Raw genomic sequence first — 6,410 nt, 5'->3', positions numbered from 1 at the left:
CAAGGGCACATAGAGATAGAACATAAATAGTCACACTATGGGGCCATTTGTGAGCTGCCATTTTGCCACCAAGGCAGCTTTTGGTGCACGCAGAGTTAAATCTGGTTGGGTGTCTGGGAGTCTCCTGTCTGATTTGGTGTCCCTCTCTTTTTCTGCCACATCTATCTTCTCTTTCTCACCCCTTACCCAAGGAACCCTTGCTCAGAAAGTCCATGGAGATTTTAGTTTTGCAGAATTGCCCTGGAAGGGCAGCACTTAACCCTTACGCTCCTCCCGCAAAATGGGCTTATTACACCATTCAGCTTCTTCCTGCAAAGTATCTACAACACACCCACATTTTCCCTGACCTCTCAGAAGATGGCTTTATTGCTTTACTGCCCTAAATCACTTTTCCACCAAGGAACCACAGAGGGAAGGGTTGTGGGAAGGGACTTTCCACTAGACTTACCATAAACAAATTTGAGCTCTTTTTATTTGGGGGGGCGAAAAGAAAGCAGATGACAGATGAGGGAGCCTCTGTGGAAATGAGGACTATGTCCACAAAGCCCTCCTGGCGAATCCTCCCAGTGTTGAGATTCCAGCGTGTTTATGGGTGGTGGGCTGCAGATGTGCCCTCTTCTCTCTGGAACAGTAAAAGCAAATGCCTCTTTCTCTTCCACCACTGTGTCAGGGAAACAATGGGGTCCTTTAAGTCCATTGGTTCTTTTCCAGGCCAAATGATGACATCATTAAGGCATCTGATTTTCTCCTTACATAAAAGAAGATTAATGGCTAAGACCACAAGAGGAACTATTGTTTTGCCAGCTTTGTTCAAATGTGTGGTTAAAATACTTTCTTTCACAAAACACAACATTGCCCTAGAGGTAACAAAAAACCCTTCTGTAGTGATGTGCCTTCCCTTCTTGAGCGAGACCACACACAAGAAACTGAGCCATGCCCACAGTCAATGCTTCTGATTGTCCTGGGTCTCGATTCCTCACCAATAGCCCAGCTGCCAGGAAATTGGAACTGCACGTGAAAAAGCCAAGGTAAAACAAGCCCATCTGCACCATGGTCAGAAAAAAAATTCTGTTTGCCAAATCCTAAGGTCTTCATCCATAAAGAGAGTCAAGGATGCTGAACTGGAAGCCTTGAAAGTGTGAAGGTGGATGGGCGACTTGCACTCTCTCAGGTGGGCTCCATGCCCTTTCTTATCAGTGATGAGTGAAGACACCATCTGAGAAGCAATGGAGAAAGCTTATTTCTGAGATAGTGATTCCAATCATTTCATTATGTCACCTGTCATGGGGCCCCTGGCATTTTCCCAGCCATGAGCAGAGCCCCCTCTCCATTGTATGGAGTCCTTGGGTCTTAGAGCTGTCGACAGGAATTTGCCAAGGTCTGGAGGAAATTGGGTCTCTGTGGGTGGTTTCCCCACATGGACAGCCAGCTGCAACGGGATGAAGAATCACTTCTTCAGGCTGTCAGATGCTTTGGTCCTTGGACTGCTCCTAATATTTTTTTCCACAAAGCTAACACAAGATGGGATGCTTCCTCTTTTAACTAGACTTGGCAAGGGTCTTATTGTTCATATAAACAATAGTGAGAAAGGCTATCCATGGCTTTTTGAAATATCCTTTGCCCAACTCAATACAAGTGTTTCTGTTCTGAAACCCAGTGTATTAAATTCTGTACCAGTGCTGTCTAATGGAAGTTTCCAGGATGATGGAAATATTCCATGCTGTGCTCTCCCACATATATTTGCATGTGGCTAGTGAGTAGCACCTGACCTGTGGTAACTGCAACTGAGGAAGTGACTTTAAGTTTTTATTTGATTTGATTCAAATGTGCATAGCCATGTGTCCTCTATATAACTTTTACAGTTATGCATTTGCTTATAAAGTTTAACATGCACTGACACATGACCCAGCAAGCCTATTCCTAGGTATTTATCCAAGAGAAATGAAAGGAAATGAACACACAGAGAATCGTATGCAAAATGTTTGTAGCAGCTTCCTTCAGGATAGCCAGAGATGGGAAACCACACAAATGTCTATCAACTGAGGAGCAGAAAAACAAATGATGGTATAACCATGTAATGGAATATTACCCAAAGGTGAAAAGAAACACACTTCTGACACACAGCAGCACTTTGCTAAGTGAAAGAGTGTCTAATTGTGTGATTTCACTTCTCCAGGGGAGGCAAAGCTATAGAGATGGAAAGCAGAGCGGTGGCTGCCTGGGGGCAGAGGGGAAGGGAGGACCACTAAGAGGCACAAGGGGCTTTTTCCAGGAATGGACATGTTCTATTTCTTGAATATAGAAATTGGTGGTTGCGTGACTGTGTACTGTATACTGTCACAAAACTCATTGAGCTGTACACCTAGAACGGGTGAATTTTGGTGAGCCCTGGGTGTTGCTGTGGAAACAGCTCAACCAGTGCCCTTCAGGACTCTGAATCCCCACATGCCATCATGGGAGCCAGCATATGGTGCCCTGTGCCGGCCCCACCTCTACTTCCAGGGAGTTCACCGGACTGTGGCCATTGCCTCTTCCTGCAGTACCAGGCTCTGCCCAGCCTCAAAGTTGACTTAGGTGTTCCTCTTTGCATTGCTGTTGGGTGGGAGCAGCCCCTTCCTGGCAGTATAGATGTTGGTCTGCAGAAGAAGATGCCCTTTCTGTAGTTTTCCAAGGCAGGAAGTCATTATGCAACTTATGCATTTTCATCAGATTTCCTCCGATATCCTCTGAAGTGTGTGTGGGAATGAGGTGCACTGCCAGGAAGTATGGGATCTGATTCTAGCCTCCAGCTAGTGTCTTCATCTACGAGAATGAGATCAAGGGGAGAATTCGCTCACACATTCTGCCAGTTCAAAAGTTTTCGAAGTTTTCAGGTTGCACCCAAGTGGCTGAACAGTTAAAGAATAACCCATGACACGAGAGTTACCCATAACAAGGATTCCTGAGGCATCTAGAGAAGCTTTCCAGTATTTTACGAGGTTACTTGTCGGGGCAGAGTTTGGCAGAAACGATGGGACAAATTCGACCAGAAACAACCATTGATCCTGAAGAAGACCTGAACTTACCAGATAACAAGGAGCTTGCCAAAAGGAAGAGCATCATGGATGAACTTTTTGAGAAAAATCGGAAGAAGAATGATCCAAATTTTGTTTATGACATTGAGGTCAAAATCCCACAGGATGAATATCTGCAGTCCTGTGGCTTGGACACAGTCAGCTCATGAGTTCTGATATGAAACACCCAAAAGATTTATTGGGCTAGCAGAATGTTCATGTTTATATAAATAACATACATTGGTTCTAGAAAAATCTTTAGAGAACACTAAAATGTATATGTTGAGTCATAAGGGGATTGACTATGTTACTTTTCAAAACCAGGACATTTAGAGCATCTACCATGTAGGTGCAGGAGGAAAACAGGAAAAATGGAATACTTTTTTTTTTTACTTTTTTGAGACAGGGTTTTTCTCTGTTGCCCAGGTTAGAATGCAGTGGCGAGATCTCAGCTCACTGCAGCCCCCACTTCCTGGGCCCAAGAAGTCCTCCCACCTCAGCCCCCTAAGTAGCTGGGACTACAGGCGTGCACCACCATACCCGGCTAATTTTGTTGTTGTTGTTGTTGTTTGTTTTTTTGTAGAGATGGGGTTTTGCCTTGTTACCCAGGCTTGTCTCAAACTTCTGGACTCAAGCTATCTGTCCACCTCAGCCTCCCAAAGTGCTACAATTAAAGGCACGAGCCACTGCACACGCCTTTAAGTAGCTTATCATCTAATTGGAGGATATCAAAACTTGTGAAAAGCTAATTAGCAATATTGGGCAACCAAAAGATTAGAGCCAGATACTTGATAATGACTAAAGAAGGTCAGAGCCTAGATGACTGTAGAGTAGAAAAGCAAAGGAAGACTTTGTCCTTTAATGAAGGACTTTACTGCCCCTTGAAATGGTAGTATTTGGGTAGAAGCTTGTGTAGGATTCTAGAGAACAGCAACTGAAAAGAAGGGGAGGAGAGATAATAAAGAGATAAGAAATAAGATATATTTTTATATATCTTATATATATACACACACACACACACACATATATATAACAGTAAGTAAATTATAGTTTGACAAGATTGGGGTGTGGGGGTAATCTGGTTTGACTGTGTCCCCACCCAATCTCATTTTGAATTGTAGTTCCCATAATTCTCACACATCGTGGGAGGGACCCGGTGGGAGGTAATTAAATCATGGGGGTGTTTACCCTTACGCTATTCTCATGATAGTGAGTGAGTTCTCACAAGATCTGATGGTTTTATAAGGGGCTTTTTCCACCTTTGCTCGGCACTTCTCCTTGCTGCTGCCATGTGAAGAAGGACATGTTTTCTTCCCCTCCTGCCATGATTGTAAGTTTCCTGAGGCCTCCCCACCCATGTGGAACTGTGAGTCAACTAAACCTCTTTCCTTTATGAATTACACAGTCTCAGCTATGTCTTCATAGCAGAGTGAGAATGGGCTAACACAGGGGCCATATTTGGCTACCAGGGAATTATCTTTTTGTGTATTTAACTCTGGAGAAGCCTCTGCAAAATGCCCTGCAGCTGCAAGTAGCTGCTACTTGATGGACAGAAGGGGAATTCCGCCCCTTGGGTATCAGGAAATATACACTGAAGACATTCTGAAGCCCTGAACCTCCTCCCAGAAATAACAGGTTTGTTTATAAAATGGGAAATCCTCCTACCATAAATGAACAATAGGTACTGCCGGTTTAGGCCTACTCATGACTTTGGATCTACAAGAGAAGATCTTTGTTTAGCAAGGTTATCTGTGATTTCATACATCTATTCTTACTATAATATTGTTTAATTGCTAGAAATTCTATGTTTTCTATAAGAAAATTAATATTCATTGAATAAAACTGTAAAAATAATTTTTAAAATTGGTGAATTTTATTCTATGTAAATTATATTTCCATAACCGAGCTTTTATAAACTCCATATAGCTTTTAAAATAAAAATTAGGAAATTCATGTCCTTCAGGCTTCATTCTTTACGTCTCTCTTTACCTATACAGATGATCACAGAAAACACTAAAAGCCAAGTTGTAGGTAGCATCAGTCAGCCAGTCAGTGAAATTAAACTCTCCTAGATCAGTCAGGTCCATGATTTGAAAAAAAGCAAATGGTTTTCCAAGAAACAATGTGTCCCCTTGGAGCTGTAGTTCCATCCATTACAACGAAGTCAAGCCGAGGCCAGACGAGATCGCCTCATGAGCGGCCTTTGCCCTCTCTGAATGGAATGCTTCAGGCTCAGTGTAGATGCAACACCAGGGACAGAGACAAGTGCCCTGGGGGAACTCCATCACTCCCAGGCTGGACCAGGAAGCAGGGATGGAGCCAGCCAGCCTATGCCCAGATCACCCCTGAGCACAGCCACGTAGAGGTTAATCTGCTGTGCTTTGAATGCTCACAGCGCCTAGCACTGGGAAATCAGAAAGGGATCAGTTTTCATTAATATGAAGAACCTCACTTTGAGGGATAAGACTGAGCCCGTTAGACTCCTGGAGAGGCACATTCTTAGTGAAGAGTGCAACAAAAGCATTGGATAATAGCCATAAAGATTGCAGGAGACCCAAACTCTTCCAGGAGGAGAGAGGGGCTCTCTACCAGCCCCAATTCAGAACCTCAGGATCATTACTTACCACATGAAGCAGCTCTTACTCCTAGTCACCAGCTGTTAGCATCCAAAAGTGGAATGAGAGTTCCTCATATCCAGTATGACTCCCAATCTGGAGATCTCCCCTGCCAGGAAGACTGTCCTTATGAAAGCCACCCTCCAGGTGTAAGTTTCAGAAACAGTGGCTGCTGAATGCACAGAGGGCAGGTGAGGGAAGCTGCCTGTGAAAGACGAAGCACTGCAAACACGCATTCTCCCCGTTTCCTCCTGAGACCCCACTAAAATACAGCAAAGATTTTCACCTGTGTCATTTGTTTTATTCTTTAGTCATACATTTCCAAGGGCAAATAGAAGACAAGATGATAGCAAAAAAGATTTGCAAGAAAGAGTGGCAGGACCAATTGCAACTGAACTATCCCCAAAAAGAACAGGGAATCCGAACTTAGCAGCTGAATTTGAACCCTAGAGAGCCAGGAAGCTCAGGGGTTGGTGGCATCCAGCACTCTGGAAGGGGGTAAGGGTGGGCTAAACACTGGAGGAACAGTTGAAAGTAGATTAAAAGTACAGAGACTCCCAGATCTCCTTACCCTGCCCATCAACCAGATGACCTCACCTCCATCCTGAAAAAGACTGGAGGAACCCCTGAAGGGGAAAACAGACGGCTCTGGTGTGGGGGAAACAGCATCTCTGGGCCAGAAACACTGTTCTGAAGGCACCCAGGGGAAAAAAAAGACATCCAGCCCGCTTCTGCCAGGGGG

The 6,410-nt window shown here is 44.2% G+C and overlaps 1 pseudogene; it reads left to right on the top strand.

Moving 5' to 3' along the window:
* The first annotated feature begins 2,737 nt into the window (after positions 1-2,737).
* Positions 2,738-3,223, top strand: LOC112636721 (annotated as a pseudogene).
* The last annotated feature ends 3,187 nt before the right edge of the window (positions 3,224-6,410 follow it).

The sequence above is a fragment of the Theropithecus gelada genome, chromosome 12, assembly GCF_003255815.1.
Source record: "Theropithecus gelada isolate Dixy chromosome 12, Tgel_1.0, whole genome shotgun sequence".
Taxonomy (NCBI): domain Eukaryota; kingdom Metazoa; phylum Chordata; class Mammalia; order Primates; family Cercopithecidae; genus Theropithecus; species Theropithecus gelada.
This window is presented reverse-complemented; position numbering and strand designations above follow the sequence as displayed.